This window comes from Falco punctatus (assembly GCF_963210335.1).
Source record: "Falco punctatus genome assembly, chromosome: 8".
NCBI lineage: Eukaryota > Metazoa > Chordata > Aves > Falconiformes > Falconidae > Falco > Falco punctatus.
The window spans coordinates 58,172,584-58,194,003 of record NC_137588.1 but is presented as its reverse complement, the minus strand read 5'-3'; the positions used below and the strand labels follow the sequence as shown (position 1 = coordinate 58,194,003).

The window sequence follows — 21,420 nt, the reverse complement described above, 5'->3', positions numbered from 1 at the left end:
AAGGTCAGGATGATCCTCTTTCCCCTCCCACCTACATCCCAGCTTTCACCCATTTGAAGATACCATCAGCCTTTGGAAGAAGGAAAAACAAGTCTGAGACTAACCAGAGCCAGTTGCATCAGTAAGGAGACCAAACAGATTTCTTTCGCTTGCTATTTGTACCCAGCTCCTGATCAGCGCAGCTGCAAGAGATTTATAAACAGACCTAAAATACATCTGTGCTAATTGCTTGAGGACCAAATCTTGAAGTAGACCAAAGTGGTGATGGGTCTCCAAGCTTCTGAGAACATGTCTGTTTCTCAGCTCACAGGCAATCTCGGTCAGATCCCTAATGGAGAATCCATAATTCAGATACTTAGCAGTGAGACAGTGAATTACTAAATCTTGTGGGATTTTTGCTGGCTTCCAGCTTGTCCCTCACCCAGGTTCCTGGAGCAGAGGATGCAGAGGCAGGCAGTGTAGAGGTGAGGGACAGGGTCAGCTAGTTATGAGCATGGGCTTTGCAGCAGCCCCAGTGACACTGCCAGCTCAGTGGGCAGCCACAGCACCAGATGTGTGGCAGCAGCCCCCCAACCAGTGCAGGGGGGAGGCAGTGGTGGGTAGTGCCAGAGGCGAGCAGGGACTGCAGCGCTGTCTCTGCTCCATGTGCCTTGGCACTCTGGGAAGGTTTATGAGCTGGAGACCAGGGCTGCAGGAGAGTCAGCCAGGATTCAGTGTGGTGTCCAGGCTAATTATGCCTGGTGATCCTGTGCTGAGCAACACCACAGCACTGAGTCTCTGCACACAGATGTCTCTACCCCTCACTCCACTGAGCCGCGTAATGGAGAGCTGACTGTTTGTGACAATTTAGGGCAATGCTCCGCATGGGAGGTCAGTATAAATTAGATGGTGTGATGAGAATAGTGAGGACATAACTGATGGGCTTAGCATTTTCTAGCTAGGAATAAACAAATTTCCAAGCATCACAAATTTACAATGAGCGAAAAGCATTCGGCCCTCTCCTCAGTGGCTTGTGGATCCACTGGCAGGCACTAACACAAAATTAGAGGCCAGCCAAAATAGCTTTTACCTTATGCACAGAGCTGTGCTCAGACATTCTGCTTTCAGGCACATCTTAGGTTGAGGGCAAAATGTCTACCTACCTTGGGAGAAGGTACATCCTGCTGTGGAAGGCATACAGACTGTGTGCTTCAGCTGCAAGACTGAAGAATAGGGTCCTGTTGATGTCCAGTGGCCTCACAGAGCCAAAATAGTCTTGTCAAATGCAGGCAGCTGAGTCCTGTCCCTCGTACAGCACTGAGCACATCTGCCTTCCAGGTCTGGACAATGCTTCTGGGCACCAACGTTGAAATAAATTGTTTCCTGGGACTCAGATTTTAGACATGGACATTTGACCAGTATCTGTGGAGAGCACATAGCAGGATGCAAAGAGAATCTGTCACAGCCTCAAGCCACACTGCCCAGGAGGAGGCGGGAAGGAAGCCCTGGCATGTAGGACCTTCATGGTTGTTGGACAAGAGCTGGGCACAGCTGGCATTGTGCTCTGCGATGGGATCAGAGTTTGCTGTTGCAGATCTGGGCTGTGATTACATCGTAGAGCTGAGAGTAATGGCTAATTAATCTGCTGAGTGATGGAGACGGGGGGGAAAACCTGCCCCTCCTGGGCCCGATTCCAGCCACAAACACTACAAGGCCCTGCTCTTTGCAAATGCAAAATTGCATAAACAATTAGTGTGCTACCGTATCCCTGCTCAGGACTGTGAGCAGCTTTCCCCTCTGTTCCTGGTGAGGTGAAACAGAGAGAGGGGGTTTCCTTTCCTTTTCCCCTCCCATTTTCCTTCCCCTCTTCCCAAGCTTAAAATCCAGAGAGCTGCTACAGAGGCAGTGAAAAAATAGTTCCTATAGTTGTATTCCCTTCTGGAGAAGTAAATCGTGTGTGTGTGCATGTATGCGCGCCCACGCACACATACAAATGATGCATTTTGATTATCCTCGTGATGAGCAACATGCATCTGGGCATGACTGTGAGCCAGGAACAACACATTCATTTGCTCACCATTGCTTTATCCCTTTTGACCTTAATTTGAATCCCTCCAAGCTGGATGTTGCATCTGTCAGGGCGGCTGTACCTTAACCTGCTGGGACCCAAAGGCTGACGCAGGGAAACTCTGCCATCCATCTCTGCCTGTGGCCTTGTGTTACCTGATGTTCTCCCAGTTCCTCCCTCCTTGCCTCCACCCTCCCGTGCTTCATGCATTCAGTCTGCATTTGCCCTGATTACTTTAAGCAGAGGCTAGGCACATGCAGCGCTGTCTCCTGCCCCTGATAGTGCAGCAGAGCTGTGGTTCTCAGCTGCTGGGGCAAGGACTGGCTGCTGGGGCCATGGTGGTAGGCGGGGAGGCTGTGCAGCAAAATGAGAAGAGTCCCATAACTCCACCGCCATTTCCCTGCCATGCAGTGTGGCTGATGAGCTTGCCAGCCATCAGATGACGGCAAGACAGAAGGTCAGTTATTGCTAACAATGGCCAAGGAGCTTGATCTAAGTAGCATGACCATGCTATTGTAGTGGGGCTCTGACTCAAGCTGTTCCTTTGCATAGCTTTGCTGCAGAACTTTTCCACACTGCATCACATCTCCTGCAGACCTTCCCAGCCTAATCTGCAAAATGATCTCCCCCTTTCTGTGAGTGTCATTTCAGCAGTTAGTCACAGTCTGAGATTCTGTAAGCTGTTTTTCTTTAGGCTGAAGAGAATGAAAAGGGATCAGGGTGAGGGGCTGATGTCTGTTTGTGAGATGTGAGCTGAGAGTTGTTTCCTGAACCCTGTTTCTGAGTGGTGTCTACACAGGTTTTTTGTAAACAGTTGCAGACAAGCGCTTCCCATGCCTGAAGGCAACTGGAGACCCCAGAACTCTATTAGGGAGTTTGTGAGCCTGGGTTTACAGAGGCCTGGGGCAGTGGAGGGTGATTGTGCCAGTTGTTGCCAGCACCATCACCATACCATATACTTGCGACGTCCACATTAGTAACTGAAATTAGCCTCAGACTCTGCTCCATGTTTGCCCTCACAGTCTGGTCTCTTCAGCCTTGCCTGAGCTCGGTGCTTTTCTGAATCTGCTCTCCCCTTGCCTTCCTCTTTCCTTGCTCTCCTGTTCCTCCCTCTAGAGCAGGGCTACAGTTAGCATCTCCTCCTTAACAATGGGGAGGGAGAAGAGCTGGATGTTGTGTCCCAGCCCTCCCTACTTTGCAGAGCTGTTTTTCATTCTTGGCTGATAGGAATTAGAATGTTCCAAGTTGGAGCATGCCCTTACCTGAGGGAAAACAGTCCTGGGGTTTCCCACAACCCACCCTAAGAAAAGATTCTCTGAAGTCCCATGCAGCTTTCCAAGTGGCTATGGTTTATCCTTTCTGCAGCCTGGTGCTGCCATGGGGATAATACCTTGCAGCATCCTGACTCCTTGCCTGTAGCACTCGGTGCACAGCCCCAGCAGGGATGGCTTTGTCAGGCTAGATGGACCCTGTCATTTTTCTGGCTCTTTCCAAGTCAGCACATCAGTGCCGACTTTGCCAGACTGCATCAGAACAAAAGAGCAGTGGCTCTTCTCGCTCCTTTGTTATTTATTTATTTTGAGGCGAGTGGCGGGGAGCCTGGCAGTATTCGACTTCCTCCTCGGGAGGCAGGGTTAGCAGAAGGTCTGCTCAGATGGTGCGTCAGGCAGATGGCTAGGGGTAACCCCCAGGGCAATGCTGACTAAAGAGCTCAAACTGTGCTGGGATGCAGCCAAGCGGAGGTCTGCATGGGAAAGCAGCGAGCAGCACCGACCCCATCCGCGATGTGTACCCCAGCAGATTCCTGCCTTGCTAGCGGCGTGGTCCATAGTGGCACTGGGGGGGATGCAGGCGCCATCTGGCCAATGCTGCTGCCCTCCTTGGCAGGAGGAGGTCTGGGAGCGGTGGCTAGGGCTGTTGGTAGACCACGAGCTGCTGCTCTGCATGCCCTGGTTGGCTCAGCACACGAGCTGAGCTGGAAAAGCCACGAATGTCTTGATGCTGGGAAGGGAGTGAATCATAACAAGATGAAAATTGGGTGGTGGTTCCCTCTGAAATTTGGGAACTGGAGGTGGCTGCATCGTAGTGAAAATTATCTGCAGTTGAAAGTTAGGTGGTTTTTTTCTCTTTGGCTGATCTGTGATTAATACAGCTGCTTTTATGAAGTTAAATTCCTGAGCTTGAACCTTAACTTCTGAATCCAGATGCTGCAATACAGCTGTGACTACAGTCTTACCCTTATCCACTTGGTCTTTTGTATTGGTTTCATAAGAAACCAGAGTGTAAATACACAGTACCATCAAACTTAGATACAGCAGGTGATTTTGCAGTGAACAGGATAATCAATTGCTCGGTATCCCAGTCTCTGCTAACCTTGCACCTGCTTGAAGTTCATTTTTCAGTGAAAAGATGGCTGTGCATGATGCATAAGAAGTCTCATTTCCATCAGTATACCTGGCCAAGGAAAGCTGGAATTCGAACTGAGTGGGAGCTCACTTGCTTTTATCACTCCTTTGCTGTTTTAAAGGTTATATTTTCTTTTTTCTTTTCTTCTCTTTTTTTTTTTTTCTTTTTTTTTTTTTTTTTCTTAAAAGGCCTTGTGACTGTCTTTTTGGAAAAGACACGGTGTAAGGACTGAGGAAAGAACAGTGGTTGAAAATACCTAATTGAGCTATAGGTAAATATAATTTATGAAAGGAAAAATAACTATCCTAGTCAGTGCATTAAATCATGTCATGACTTTTTAATGGCAATGTTATAGGTTAATTATTATCTGTGCTGTCCTTGTGCCTACCAGAGTTATTCACAAGGGATCATGGTCTCATTAGGTAGGACTCCCATAAAGACAATCCTTCTAAAGGTAGTTTAGTATCTGTGTGCTTGCATGGAAATTTTTTGCTCTTATCAGCAGAAAAAGTCAGATACTTAAGGGACCAGAAATGGAAGAACTTTTGAGTGACACAAAACCTGCACACTATTGACATTCTGATCAGGTGCTTAAAGAGGAATTACTTTCTCTTGTATTTTCCTACACATTGGTTTCCTCAATCTGCTTTAGAAATGAATTCAGGCACTGAGAGCGGCAAAATGTTTCCCTCTGAAAGACCCTGCTTGCGTTGATAGCTCGTGTGCATTAGAGGTAGCAGTCACAATGGCAATGACCCATCTCCCTTTGAGCATCACAGAGTGCTCGGTGGTAGAGCCGGATTAATGTTGCATGGGCCTCTCAGCCCACGCTGCCTGAACACAGCAAATATCAAAAGTAATGCAACATTCCCCCTTAGTATAAAGAGGGAAAAAAGGCAGAATGACCTTTTATCTGTGAAAGTGAATGGAAATAGGAGAGTCTGTGTCTGGAATCCAAGAGGCAGAGAGGTCTTGCTGAAATGCTACCCCTGGCTGAATCTTCTGGTGTAAAACAGAAGGGAAGCCTGAGAAAAACCATGGTTTTGTGCCTCATTCACTGTGTGTCACACACCTCTGTCACACACATCCCCTCTCTTTTCTCTTTGCTTTGCTTCCTTGTAGCTCAGAATTGCCCTATTCTCCAGAAATAACGGGGTGGATGGGATATCACAGAAGAAAATCCTAGTATCTGTTGGAGCTTCCAGACTGATTGAGGTCCTCGTCATGGCAGCAGTGAATGTATGTCTGCCCTGTTGCCCAGCAGGTCTGGTTCCAGAGGATTTTGCAACTTGAAAAGAGCTTCCCACACTAAAAAGTAGGTACTGCCACCTTGGTTCACATATCTTTGAGAGAATTGGTAGCAACCCACACAGATAAAAGAAGGGAATTGTGCCTGAAAGCTTCTGTGATGGTATTTCTGTGACCACTGTCAGAGAGCTAAGCAGGTACAATCCAGAGGACAGCTGTGCATCCTCATGAACCCTCTGCCAACTGGGTACCCAGAGAAGCCAAGTGTGGGTGAGTCTGGACAATCGCCTGCCTCTGACCCCCCAGGTCCCCTTTGTCCAGGGCAGGGATGAAGTCTCCTTTGCGGTATGTCAGTGTTACCAGACATGCTTGTACTCTGCCTTTGCCAGGAACCAGGACACAGCACCAGGCTACGTGTGATGGCATTATTTCTGAACTGGAGCTAACTCACGTTTAACCAGTCTCTGCAGGTGGAATGAATATGTAAAGACTTTGCAGAGAGATGGTAAAAAGACTTGGTTTGCTGTCGATCCTGCTAGGCTCAGGCTGGAGTAAAAAGCCTTAAACATTAAAGTTGTGTGTCAGCTTGTTTTTCTTCAAACACTATAGACACCTCTGAAATGAAAAAAGAATTGCAGGGAAGTTAATTTAATTTTTTGACTACTGCAATCTGCATCATAGAAGATCTTTTAGCACAAAGAATCCATAAGATTTATAAAAACCACTAGCAATATCTGTCTTTTACTGCACTTTCCCCAGGAAAGAATACTTTCCAAGCTGACAGACACCATCTTCTTTGCAAACTTGAAAAGCAGATCACAGGCAAGACTACAAGAAATAGTGACCACTTGGTTCCTGGAGAGAAGCCCAATTGCTTCATTAAAGAAGAGTTGTCACATGCTTGTTTCTTAAATCCTGCTAAATACCTGCTTAGCAGCATTATCGACAGGCTTTTCTCATGAACATTGAGCTGTTAAGCTGCTCCTGGTTTACAGTGAGAGGTTAAAGGATTTCTCAAAGCTCCCAATGAAAGCCTTACTAACTGGATTAACTACTAACATGGATTTAGGCTTTGAGTCAGATTAACCCCCATTGCTCAGAGTAGTTCTTCTTGTTCATCTTTTCTTCTTTTTTCTTCTCTTTTTTCTCCCAGCTTTTCTCTTTTTGTTTGTCAGGAATAAGGGGAAAAATAAGCCTCTGTGCCTGTGTGTGAGCAGTGGGACACTGTGGGCTCGGGGGCCTGGGAGGAAGGAGGCTGCTCCTGGGATGTGACCCGCGGGATGTGACCTGCGGGATGTGACCTGCGGGATGTGACCTACGGGATGTGATCTGCGTTTGAAGCAGCAGCAGAGGCAGCCCGCTGGGCTGGGGGGCTGCCTGGCCCCTTCAGAAGTGCCTGTTTCTGCAGGGCCTTTAGAAAATGGAGGTAGCAACGATAAGAAGGAGAGTTATTAATTGGTCTGCAGATTTGGCTTCTGCTTGTGTTGGCTGTTTTCTTCCGTAGGTTTCCTTGGCAGCGCTAAAATTGTGAACTCTTTTATAAAGTGATTTAACTGTTTACACACCTGGCTGGACAGTTAGCAGGGAAAGTAACTCGATCAGGATAACCCATGGTGTTTGTAGCACTTCAAAGACCTGAAGTTATTCTTACTTAGTCTGTAGTTAAATGTCTGTTTCTTCAGCATCTTAGGAGGACTTCAGCACCATCTGTGCTCCTGCTTTGGGTGATGGATTCTGTGGTTGCACTGGTTTCTGAGCTAATGCACGCATTCATAAGCAAGCCTACAGTCAGACTACCTGCTACCCTGTTCAGAGGCATTTTCCCCTCTCCTCTGTGCGGTGACGTGGCCAGAAGCAGCCTAGATCCTTGATGAAGGGGTGTATCTGGCAGCCACACTCATGCTGTGTGAAGGCCATGGTCCTGGACCTGGTCTCTCAAAGCGAGGATCTGCTCCGGCCCATTTCACAGGACCTGCAGTGCAAGAACCTGTTAGCAAATGCTAAAGAATAGCAGGGAAAAGCAAACAGACATGTAGGCTGGAAGGAGCCAGGGTGCAGCAACGTGGTTGCTCTTGCCTGACCAAACTGGCATATGAGTTGATTCCCAGCCCAGAAGAGATCAAGGAATTGAGCCAACACTTTTTCTATTTCTCTGTCATCTGCTCACTGCACAACTCAGACCTCTCAATTACCTTTTTCTCAGTATATGACAAGCGATGTAGTGGCCACGTGATGGTTAGCCCACCAGGGTCATGGCAATGTCTGGCCCATGCAAGGAGTCACAGTGCTCGGCTGCCCCGGGGGAGTGAGTCGTGTACCAGGGCCACTCAGAACCCCCCCTCAGGGTGGTGGCATGTCCCCAGCGATGGAGCTGTCTCTCTTATTTAGTGCTCTCTGTCTGCTGTGCTGGCTCACAGCTAAGTCCAGCTGGCCCAGGACTATGTTGCTAAACAGAGACTGAAATGTAAGAAACTCCTGCGCAGTGTTTGTACCCCATTTAATACCACCCACAAATGTGTCCAGTGCCTGCAGCCCTGCGTGCAGCTGGGTCTCACAGCATCGCTGAGTTCATGTGCTTTTCAAACCGTGCTGTTTCTAAGCTTGCTGTCGGATGATCCCAGTGGGTATTCAGGAGGTCTAACACCCCCCCTGTTTTTTTCTGGTGTTTTTATATGCCTCTGTTCTGCTTTGTGGCTATCCTTCTCCTCAAACTATTCAGACTCTGCTCCTCTGAAAGCCACCAGCAGGAACCAGATGACTGTGCTTTCTCATATCCCTTAACACTGATCAGCTCTCCCATGCATTTCTTAATCTCATGTTATTTAAGTCCTTCCCAGCTGCCTTTGTCCCCGTCTAACCCATTTTGTCTGAATTGCTAGCCTCCATTTCTGGGTTCCTTTCCACCTTCCCCCTCCTCCAATGTCTCTTCAGTCTCCCATCCCACCGTCTCCCCTCTTCTCTGGAGAGCAGCTCCTCCTCTTTCCTCCAGCACATCGGGCTTCTCCGCTTTCTCCCTGGTCTGCACCAAACCTCCTCCAGCTGCTCAGCATCGGCCGGTTCCTGCCTCATCACTGCCAGGGGATTCTCTCACAGATTTTCTTTACTAATTTCTTCCCACACCTCACTAGACATCCCTTAGGGGAAGCCAGGTCACCCATTTTGTGCTTTCCATCAGCAAATGCTGATCTCTTCAAGGCAATCTCTCCTCTTCAAGGCAATCGCTCCGGGTGTGTGACACAACTAATGCTGTCACCCAGAGCCAGTGGTTCTCTGCAAGACCTCTGACAAAGGTTTCAGGTGGTGGCATTGCCTATCTGCCCTCTGGCAGGTCTTGCTCTCAGCCTGTGCAAGGACCTCGGGAAACCTTGCAAGCTTGGACAGAGCCACATTTTCTCTGTAGTGCTGGTGGACTTAGATGTGCACTTGGGAGCCATCCATATCCTGCCTCCCCGCTTTGGACATCCGAACAGTTATTTGTGGAATTCCTTATGGTTTGATACTTGGCATTTTACAGCACGGGCTTGTCATATCCCTTTTATATCAGATGATAAAAATAACGTTTCCTAGCCCTACAGCCTGCAGAAAGACTGGACAAGACTGGGTGAGGGGGGAGAATAAAATTAAAATCTATCAAATGAAAAACCTGGAAGGATGTGGGCTGCTTATGGGACAAAGGCAAGGCCACCCCCTATGATCCAGTGTGATGATTGGAAAGAGTTATGGGTAGATGGTCGGTAATGTGGCAAGATACTCCATAGCTCATAGCTTAGCACTTTCCTCTTGAGGTATGAATTCACCAGCCCTGTGACAGGCATGAAAAGAGAGAAGTTGTAACATGGATCTTCCTTTTTGTTCTTACAGATACCCCAGAGCTCTTCTGAGCTCTGTGTGAGTTGAAACAACCTTAAGTTTCTCCAGCCTCTTCTCTCCATTCCTTTAATTCCCCCTGAGCCAACAGAAGCAAAACCTTTGATACATTGACAAGACTTTGCTTCCCACTGCCTGACATTCAAATGCCCCTTTACTGAAAATGCATGGGCTCTGTCTGGGAAGAGCCCTGCCTTCAATTGCACAGCAGTCGGGAGGCCCCCTGCCCTCCCGATCTTCTTAAGGGGCTGTTTTTGAAGCCGCTCCTCATAGCAACTGTGGCATAAAAGCACTTGAGTGTGACTAAGTATTGGCCTTGATGGATTTCCTAGGTCTAATCCCAGGCGCATTATCCCAGTGTTGGCATTTCAAGAAGAATGATGAATTTTAATAGCAAATCAGAGGCTTCCCGGTGGTCACGTTCCCTCTCTGAGGGAGGCACCAGGCAGAGCTACCAGCTGTGAGATCTGAAATGGGCTGTGGCCATCTCTCTGCCTGCGTAGACAGCACAGGGTTGTGAGTCAAGTACTTGCTGGTGTAAGCAGACGTTGCATTTAGGATCTCAGCCTGCTGAGCCCGGTCTCTCTCTGCCTTATGTCCCAGTGGGTTTGCTGTGGGACATCCTTCCAACAACCCTGCCTGTTAATAACAGAAGCAGCTTCTATTGAAGATGAATTCTCTCCCACCAGCCAGATAGAAACACAGATGAGGTGGCATGTCAAAGCAGTTGGGATTTTTCCATGCCACCTCCTACTGCTAGGAGACCCATCATACTCCCAGGACTCCGTTGTGCCCGTAGGAAGTAACCTAATAATTTCATCTTTGGAACAACAGGACCTACTAGCTTGTGGGGCCAATTTCCTTTTAATCTTCTCCCTTAACACTGATTTCCGTGAGTGCTTTATATTAGTAAACTGTGCAATTTGTGGTATTTCATAGTCAAGAAATGTCTGCCAGGTGTTACTGGTTGGGTTTTTGGCATGTAATGGCCAGGGTAGCAAGCACTAATAGATGATTTGCTCTGACCATTTTCAGCAGTCACCTTGCCTACTTCTTGCTGACACATTTCTTACGGTAATTAACGAGCTGGCACATTCCTAGGAGCCTTGTCAATGAATTAATCTCTGCATAGAGGGAACAGCTGAACACAAGTTCCTCTTCTTGTCTCTGGCAAATGGGAGATGGGGAACCTGCAGGCAGGTGGGGAGGGGTCTGTGCAGCAATCCTTGCCTCAGGAGTGGCTGAAGTTGTGCACATTGCATATATTTTTTCACACCTGTTTTTATCCTCTTGAGCTTTCCTGTGTCTGATTAGAGTTTCCTGAGGTGGTTACTTTGCCTGGCGAGGGAGTGCAGTTCATTACTCACCTGATGCCACAGGAGCAGAGGAGAGGTTCAGCTCCATCAGTTAAGTGAAGGCATCTGTGTGGAAGCATTTTATCTAAGTAAGAAAAGAAAGGTGAGATCTTAGAAGCATGATCAACCCAAGGAGCTTGCTCTTGACAAATTGTATTTCATGTGTGCTCACACTCTGGGGCAGAGGCTGGAGGTGAAACAGTGAGGGAAAACACTACCTCCCTGTAGGGCTCCAGACATGCTTTACCAGCGCTGGAGGAAAGGCGTCCATAAGGCAGCGAAGGAACATGCCCTTCCTTCTCCCAGGCTCAGCAGATTGTAGGGAGCCCTGTGGCCTTGCACTGCTGTCCTTCTCTTCTGTATCTTGTTATGCTCAGAGACTTGGCAAACTTGAAAGAGCCTCTCCAGGCAGCTCCTGACTAACTCTCCCCAAGGACCGCATGTCGCAGCTGACTTTGTGCTGCTCCCATTCTGCAATTTTTTTTTTAAACATTAGTCAAAGCCCCCAGTGAATTATCACTAAGGGATGGGGAAAGATGGTTGAGTGGTGGTCTCCAAAGTTGTCTCCAGTGTGAATAAAACAGAAAACATGAATGTGAAGAGTCTGTCGCTAAGAACAAAGAACTCTAACTTGAGACTTCATTGGGGTCTGAGTCTCTATTGCCTTCCTCGAGCCATCTCCTGGTAAGTGTATCCGTGGATCTTTATAAATCCTGTTAGATGTTCAGAAGTCTCTTCCGAAGAAGAGGGGAAGTCTATCCTTCTCCAGTGTAACTCTCCTAAAGGAGAAGGTTTTGCACTTCTGCAGTAGAGGTTGGAAACAAGTCAATAATGTGGGTGGGGGCAAGCCCGGGTCTTCATACTACTTTGTGGGCAGTTTTTCTCAATCCAGTACTGTGGAGAGAGGGAGAGGACCAGCTTCTGAGAGGAAACCAGCTCTGTATTGGAGTGTGTTTTGGTCTTATATGGCTAAAGAAGAGCCAATGAAATCAAACGTTAATGGATGTTGTTCACTCTTCATAAAGTTTGAAGTAACTGAAATATCCAGTGCTGCCTCTCTGGTTGTGACTCACCTGGGCAGGTGGATATTTGAATTTTAAGCCTAGGAGCTGTTCCTTGATTTAGAGAGAGTACTAGGCTAACAACCTGGTTATACAGTCAGTGTTGTATTAGAACTCCCAGGCTTGCTGGTATTGATCCCCATATTGGCCTTAAGTAACTAATGCCTCTGTTAGGAAATAAAATGGTATGTTTGCTTGAGGGACAAGGTGATCTGTGGCAGCTAAGAAATGGATGCTTCCTTAGCATGTCTAGGAGTGAGACATGGAATTTATCATCTGGTTTAGTATTTACTTGCTCTTTCCTCTCTAGTTGCTAATCCCAACCAGCCACAGGGAAAACTCTTAAGGCTATGGTGTATCTCTGCTTATTTGATTGTCCAAGAGCTTGCAAAATGATGTAACCAAGCTCAAGTCTATTCTCAGGTAATGAGGGGATTGACTGAGGTAAGGAAAGGATGAAAACTGGCTATGGTGTTGCACTGAAGCCACTGGCTAAACTCTCAGGAGACCAGTTTGATTATTGTCTGGCTATGGGACACTGCCTGCCCCCGGGACTGTGCATGTTTCGCTTTCATTGTCACCAAAGACACCTCTGTGATGAAAAAAGAAAAGTAGCATGACTTTTTTTTATAAAAATGTATTTCCCATTTCAGTTGAAAAGGGGAATCCCCCAGGCTTTTACTTTTCTAAAATCATCCAGGTGCATCACAGCATTTCCAAGCCAATTTGTCATCATTTCAAGGACTGCCTGCCTGCAGTAACAGAGAACGGTGCAATTGGGTGCTAACCCTTTGATGTACAGGTCTGTTTGACCCAGCTCCAACCCACAGTATCAGAAGGACTTTCACAGTATTTCTTCAGCTTCAGTGGATTAGGCTGAGCTGGATTCTGCACTGATGTTTCAGCTGTACTTTTATTAATGTAGAATTACAATAAAATGTCAGCTGGAAGAACATATGAATACTGCACTCATACCTAAGGACATCATTATGGTCAGTGACGCAGCTAACACACACATGTCCAGTCCAGCATGGATACAGTGACTGTCTTGCTCTATTGAACTGCTAAACTATTTTTGGTTCACGTAAGTGCATTGAAACTGCAGTGATAAACAGACCAGAAACTTCTAGAGAGCTGAAACATTTACCTACCTCTACCTTGGTACTGCAGAATCCCTAGAGGTTTGTGGTAAATTGATCTCATTTGTGACCCCTAAGAAAGAGGTAGATACCTCCCGATTTAATGGCTGAATGAAGTTCCTCTAATGTGTTCACTTCTTTCTGGGAGCATTCACAGCACCGGGTGTTAGCTAACTAATTTAGATGGTGAAGCTAATCAATGGCAAGAGAAAGGCTCCCTCTGTAGTCCTGAGGGTGAGAGGTGGTATTTCCAGAGGGAAACCGAGCTGAGAGGTGGTTCAGCTCTTTCACATGAAACTTTCCACCAAGATCTTTTGTGTGGCTGTGAGTTACCGAACCAAACTTCATCTTTACAAAGAGAGGAAGGAAACTTGCAAAAAAAAAAAAAAAAAAAAAAAAAAAGGCAATGTCATCCAATAAAATAAAAATGTTCTGGCATCTCTTGTGCTAGGAATCATGTGTGCTGCTTATATTAAATATCTTTTTTAGGTTACAGAAAGTGATAGCTGGATGCTTCGGTTGTATCACACAGCGCAGAGTTCCAGTGGTTATTTTTGCTTAAAAACTTAAAAGTCTTTTCTTTATAGGTCTTCTGAGTAATTTGTTTTAATTGTGCAGCTTGTCCCAAACTGCTTTCTCAAATGTCAGTGAAAAAGCTGAAGTGCCAAATATGATATTTCACGTTCGTCACCACGCCTGTGCTGTACCATCTCATTCATCTTTCTGATTTCTATTCAATAGCCATAATATTTCTAGCTTTTCTCCATGGAGAAAAATCTTTATTATTCTTACAATTTTTTTTTGAAATTATGTTCATTTTTTACCATTTCCTCTTGGGTTTATGACACAGATCTGATCACAGCACTCACCAAGGAAATTACTTGTGGTTTCTTTACTGCACAGCACATTGGTATTTTCTGTTTCTCAATATTTTGACTCTGGAGCAGCGTTTAAACACCACAGATGTTTTGAGCAGATGCATCAGAGTGTTTGATCATGCTGAGCTGATTGAAATGACCTTTGTGTTCTCAGGCCTTCTTTCCCTCGTGAGATATTACAGTGAGTTTAGATCCTTTCAGATAAACTATCCCAAACCTTGCTGTTGTCTACATTGTCTGAAGCTGTGCTGACCGGCTATCTCACATTTGGTAGTCTTCCTGAAATGCCTTGTGAGATCTTTCAAGTTCTGATTAATTCCCTATTTCCCTGTAGATTTTCCTATCTCATTATTCATTCTTTTGCATCCAGAAGCTAACAGATATCTCCAGACCTTGCACTGACCATAAGGGTTTTACGGTTCTCTGCCTTGAAGGCTGACCATACAAAATCCAGGCAAACTCAGTGTGGCTCTTTGTCTCCCTCAAGTGACTCGCACAAATATCAACCTCTGTGCAATTATAAAATCTTCCTATGAATTAAACCCTAAGGTGTGCTCTTCCCCTTGAAGAAGTTCGTCTGTATTTTTATCTTTATTTCTTTGGAAACATAAATATGTATTATTTTTTACAACAGGCTTTATTCCTTGCCTGGAAAAGTCAAGGATGGGAGGATGATGGCCTCAGACTCTTCTCTGACATTGCCGCTTGGGTAGATAAAATATATCAGATGGCTGCTCAACATTTTCCAGGACTTGACATCTAACCCATCTTCCTTCCTAGCAGTCTGAAAAATTCCACATTTAAAATTTACCCCCAGATCTGTCTCAACAGCTGTAGTGGTGAGAGCAGACCTTGCTGAACTGGGCTTGGGGGAAGTGAAGGTGGCTTTGCTGCTTCCAACCCAACCCAACCCAACCCAACCCAACCCAACCCAACCCAACCCAACCCAACCCAACCCAACCCGCTGTGTCCTCGTAGGGCTGTGTGGCACTGGGTGGTCTCCTTGGCCTGGCAATCTCTACCCAGAGCTCCTTACACACTGTTACTGAAGTTGTGCTGAGGATATCAAAGCCAAGGTTACTTCTAGATACCTTAACTCAAGCTCAGGACATTGCAGAATTGTTCTTTCATTCCTTTGTCATCTATACCTGTCTTTTTTTCACTGTATCCTTTAGATCTTTGTATGCAAAGACAGTTTTGCTAAAGTCACCAGACACAGCTTGAGTCAGGGCAGTGGCATGTGTATAAGAAACATGGGGGACACTTGAAAAGGCGGATTCCCAGCTGGCTGTCTCCATTCGCAGCAGCAATGATTAGCCCAGCTCTGAATGACAGAGCGCAATAAAATGGAGACAGCTCTGCCCTTGATGCATAATAAGTGAAAGACTAGTGGGAAATGTCTCCGAAAAACTTTCCTGCATTTAGAGTGGATGAGTGAGCACAGCCCTTTTCTGTCTTTCCTTCTCTTCACTCTGTTGCAGCAGCAGCCTAGAGCTGAGCCTTTCGTGTCTTTGCCCTTCTCTTTTCTACCTCCTTTTGCAACTCCTAGGATGAAAAAATAATGTGGCTTTTCTAGCGTCCTAACCCCATTCTGTCATTCCTGCTGCACTCCTGTGAAATGCGCGTTATACTACAATAAAGCTGCTGTGCAGCCAGCATGGAAATGGTGTTGGCAAAGTTGTAATGGAGGCAGCAATTTATGACCGTGGCCAGGTGGAGTTCTGAGGGGTTGTACCTGAGCTAATATTACCTTGCTGCTATCCACTGAATTCAGCTCTATCCTTGTAGGCAGGTAGATCTGTTGGTGCTATTCAAGTGTGGCCACCACAGTACTATCCCTTTGGAAAAAACCCAAAACTTTTAATTGGAATGAATGCCAGTCACTTGTCTCACATTTAAGAAGAGCTAATGGTAGGCAAGTATAAAGAGAGGAAAATAGATGGCTGAAAATAAAAAAATGTTTTGTTATGATTAATTCTTAGATATACACGTTTTTAGGTCATTAAAACCTGGACTTAGGGCAAGCGGAGTTGGCCAGTCAAGGAGAAAGTTAGTGGCTGGGTCACCTTGCAGTTATACCTACTTGGGCTGGGGAGGCAGGAGGACATGCGCTGTGCCAGGCACGAAGGATTACCTCTGCCTTCCTCCGCCTTCACATCCCAGTGCTTGGTCCTAAGCAGCTGCCCTGCTTGCTCACTTATCCCTGTGCCTTGGCTGATGCAGCCTGAATCCTAAGTTTGTTGAGATACGGCTGCAGAGTTTTTGAGGTTGGTGCTTTGGGAAGTCGCTGCTTTCTGACTCCAATTTTCTCTTCCTATCCTGCCTGCTGTGCCTTAAGTGGGTACATCGCTCAGCTCAGGACTGGCCTAGGTCCCGTGACAGTGCATGTCCTGACACAGGCTTGGGATCAGGCTTGAACCTCATGATCCTGATGTCCCTTTCCTTTTCCCCTTTTCTCTACCCTCATCATCTTTGCTGAGGCTGGATGAAACACAAGGGTAAAGAAGCCCACAGATTCAGGGGTTGGAAACGTGGGGAGTTATGAGCTCACCCTGTTTCAGCCACCACAGTGCAATTGGGCTTATGTTCCCAGAACACGTTAAGCCTTAGCTCTCTTCAATTTCCCCTTCCTTGCTCTGTCAGCATCATAGATCACACCCCAGATTTCACCTCAAATGCGAAGAATTCAGTCAACAGTCAGTGCTGCAGAATTACACAAGAAAGGAAATTCAGAGAACATGCAGCTGAAAAAGAAAAGTCTTCTCTTAGCTACAAATCAGAGAAAAGACAATATGTCCTTTCCCATCTATTGCCACCTTCCCCCACCCCATTCAGAGCAGTGCTGCTAAAAGAACTGGTGCACCCTTCAAGCCTTTAATATCTTCATGTAAATAGTTTCATCATCCCTCTTAGCCAAGGTATCCGTCAGCCGCTAAAGGCATCATTTTCTGTTTATCTTCTTATAAGCTGCTGCTCCAACGGAGCTGCAAAATTAACATTGTGCTCAGCAAAATGGTCTATGTAAAACAAGGGCAATTTATACAGAAATATCCATAATCCTTCACATTAGAATTTGGCTGTTAAAATTCTGGCACCTCTCAGAGGTCACTCTAACCTAGTTAAGTTCTGTTAAGAAAAGCTGTTATTATTGCTCACAGCTTTTTTTCCTACAATATTATCTCCTTCAGCTTGTGCGCTTCAGCACTCACCTCTACCTCCCCTACCCTGCTGTCTGCCTCTCCTGATTTAAATTGCATTACTTTCTGTCATACATTATTGAAGACTAAGCATAACTACCTGCACACCATGAAAAGTACTCAATAGTGGGGTTAAAGTTCCTGCAGTATTTCTTTTTCTTGTTTCTCTTTTCCCTCTTTGGGGTTTTGACCACAGATTGAGGGAGGCTGCTTGTAGAAAAGGTTTAGCTGGAACAGAACAAATGTGAATCCAGTTCCCTGCTGTGACGTGGGTTTCCTGAGTGTCCTTGGATATATAATTTCATTTCTCTCTTCTTTTCTTTCTCTCATTCCCCTCCTTGCTGCTTTGCACGTGATAATATTTACTTTCACCACATAGCATATCTCAACGTGTTTTTTCTCCCAGAGGAAAATCTATATTAACCAATGTGCACACAGTACTGCGAAGAGTAGGATTTCAGTCTTTGGACCTCAAATTTGATAATACCACACAAATAAATAAATAAAATAAATACCTCTCCTTCCAGCTCATTCAGCATTACTATACACTGTTCGAAACAGAATGATGCTAAGGTTAAACTTGATCTCTCTTGCCTGAGGCTTTTAATGAAGTAAAAAGGAGAATTCATTCCGATATTAGTGTGGCAAGTCTATGACCTTAAATAGAGTCCTGTGAAATCTATCTGGGGGGGGTAAGCACACAACTCTGTAAATATTTAGAGCCACTGGCTTCCTGGTACTTCCTTGTGCAATATTCCCTTTCATGTACTGAACGGTGAAACCTGGATCACCAGCTGTCCTGTTTCCACAGCAGAGGTCTCATGAGTACTTCAGGGTGTGTGGCAGGTCCTGGCTTCTTACAGGACAAGTTCCAAGGAAACACTTGTAGAAAAACAATGGCACTTTGCACTTCAAGACGCAGGAGAATTCCCCTAGCAGGCATGGGGAAAACATTTCCCTTGCAAAGGAATATAATCAGATGTTTCTGGAACACTGATACGACCACCAATTGGTTTGGGGGTCCTAAGCACCATTGCAAAGTAGAAAAATGCTCATGCAGTGTAAGTGGGCGAAGCAAGGGTGACACACAGTGACTGGTGCAAGAAACCTCGGGGTGTACTCCATAGGGACCTCCTGCCTTCTGGCAAGCAGGCAAAGCAAACCTCATTTCCCCTTCGTAGGTGGAAGCATAAGTTGCAAGAAGTTCACTCTCAAGATGTGCTTGGCACAACTCATAGTAGAATCCACATTCCTCATAATATAGATAAAAGTGGCTAAATTAAGGCTGCAGACGACAGCACCCTTGAATGAAAGGAAATCTCTTCCCCCATGCCGAAAGTAATTACATTCAGAGGACCCCAGAGAGCTCCTATCTCTACCACTGATATGAAGAAACAGACTGAGGAAGATCGGTCTGACAAACAATAATATATTTATACTGCAGTAATCAAAGGGGCACAGGCACTGGGCCTTGAGAACGTTGCCTTTCTCATTTCAGGCCCTTATCTGATTATGGCAGGACTGTTCCCTTGTGCGTTAGGTTATGAAGCTACTCCAGGATATAGAAACTTCTGTACTGTCAAGTTTTGCGTTGGCAGAGGAGCGTATTTCGGTGGTCTGGGACAGGGCGCTGTAGTTAGATTCTGGTTTAGCCGGGACACACCTAATCTTCACCATGCAGGTAGTTCTGGAGGTATCAGTGAAACTAACTGGGTTACTGGAAGCTGGGCCGTTGTTTAAACGCCGTGTAAAACAACATGGCAGGGGTTCACCTGCCATCTGGGTACAACATGCTGTAGGTTGGTCTAGGCAGCCCTCTGGCTTGTGCAGGAGTTTATATGGACTCCGCAATTTCACCGCAGGAGGCTTTGTTATAGATGTCTTTGGCCACATCCTTGGGATTTTGTGTGCGCTGGGGTCTCTTTAGTAGATTTATAGGATCAGAGAAGAAACAGGGGGGAAAGGGTTTTAAGAGAGGCTTCTTTATCCATTCCCCCCCTCCTTTAGCAAGGATCAGCTATCTGTATATATAATTTCTAAGGAATGTTTGTTCTTTAAAAAACTCCATCAGTGAGACTGTACCACACCCCAGGCGATCCATTCTGGCCCCCTACTCCCCCCACTGCTGGGAAGCTTTTCCTGATGTCTGACTCATCTCTTGCTGCCACTCAAGCCCATTATTTCTTGTGCTAGCCATCCTGGCCACGGCAAACAGATTATTTCCTTTCTCTTTCCAATAGCCTTTATAAAATTGATGGCTCTTATGCTCTCTCCACTTTTTTTCCTTCTCAGTCTGAACCAACAGATCCCTTGTTGCTCCCTTATGGATCATAGTCTTTGATTTTTGACGGTTCACATTTCTCTTCTTTGGAATTTCTGCAGTTGTTCCATTTCTTATTCTGAGGTCCAGTGCCCCAAACTTCATGAAACTTGAGCTTTTACTGATACAGGCTGAGGGAGAGAAATCGGTTATCTTCAATTATAGCTCATGATATATTCCCATCATCACCATATACTCATATGAAGATGATTTAAACTAAGACAGAAATTGGTGGGAAATTATTTTCTTCCTGTGGCAAGACTTACCTAATGCCTTTCAGATGATGCTATTAAGTTTTATTACAACTCGGGTTCTTTCTTCAAATCATTAAATCTCTAGGACAGCTAGTACTGATAAAGAGACCATACTTACATCAGTCTTTACTTTGAGTGTTGACATTTGAGTGGGTGCTGATAGCTGTTCCCAAGGAATCAGCGTTACACTATGATTACCTAGTCTCCCAGATCCTGACTTTGAAATTAGAGTGTGTGGAAGCGGATTTGTGATATTTGTGTCCCCTAAGAGACAACGAGATGGCTGAGACTGGACGTGGGCTTCCAGTTGAGCAAATGGGAGGCCGCTGACCACTTATCTTTTCCTGTTGCAACTTTTTTTTGGAGATTCTTTCAAGTTCTCTGAAGGAAAGCCAGGCTAGGAGAATTATTTCTGTGCTGATACAGCATAGGGACAGCTTCCTCCTTTTGCTGGCAACAGACTATCACCCAAATGCAGAGAAAATGAAAGAAGAAAGGGCAGTGTGACTTCACCTGCCTGAAGGCCACCTGTGCTGGAACCCCCTCTGAGGCTGGCATAAATGTGATAGTGAGACAGCCACAGAAATGGTGAGAAAGAACAAGCAACGTTTAAGTCCTCACAGTAGCCCTGATGGCAGAGGATCATGTTTTATACTGTTGTCTTAGCTCTGATGAGCACATGAGGTAGAAACTTTGTTATTAAGGGAGAACAGTGGATATGGTAAAACAAGGACAGAGATGAAACTTCTTTCCTCCGAGATGTCTTTCCCTGACTGTGGCCTTTGACTTCAGAGGAAGGTCTGTAAAGGAACAGCTGATGCTGAGGGCAGATGGGAAGCTTTGAAAAGTTTTGGTGTGTTTTGGGTTAAACTATACTTGCTTCTCCCCCGCACTGTGGCCATGTGCAAGCTCTACTTCATGTTTGCCTCTCTGTGTTCACTTCCCTGGGTAGGAGCCTCAAAGGCTCAGAGATTATGAAAGAACCTGTAATGAAAACAGGTTAGTTTTCCATAGCTTTTGAGTCTGGATTGACCTTTTCTGCTGAAACATAAAAATTCACAGAAAAGCTTTGCATTGCTATCAAAGAAGAGAGGAGACAGACTTTTTATTTCCTATTTTTGGGGCTTTGCAGCTGACTCCAACAGATGACACGTTCCTAGCTCTAAAGGTCTTCAATAAAATCCAAATTTAATCTGTTGAGATTGAAGTCTCTCCTCCCATATTGTCATTTTTTAGGTACAAGGGTTGCCTCTTATTGCACTGTGGGAATCCTATTAAAAAAGGACCCCCTGACAGTGATGCTTTTTAAACTAGGCCATTAGTCTTGTGACAGTGCACCAGGAGATTAATACAGAGTTAGTGAAGCTAACTTCACATTGCCTTTCTTCTCCTAAGAAAATTAAATTCATCTAAGGAAATCAGAAAGGGGACTCTGTAAAATACATAAATGGGGACACTATGGATGGGACAGCAGAGCATCTGGAGGGCTTCCAGCCCTGCATCTAGTCAGAGTCTCTTGGTTTGGCACAAACCTGCTGGTGTGGCCCTCTAAAAAAAGCCTCATGGCGTGAGATTCACTCAATGCAACCATAGCTATCACAAAGAGAGGCCTGAATCTAGGGAGAGATTCATCTAGGGAGAGATGCAG

General features: G+C 45.7%; 1 long non-coding RNA gene across 8 annotated transcripts in view; it reads left to right on the top strand.

Annotated features, from left to right (window-relative positions):
• LOC308068585 overlaps nt 1-21,420 on the top strand; it is a 169,190-nt gene that overhangs the window by 118,238 nt on the left and 29,532 nt on the right. The window lies entirely within an intron of this gene.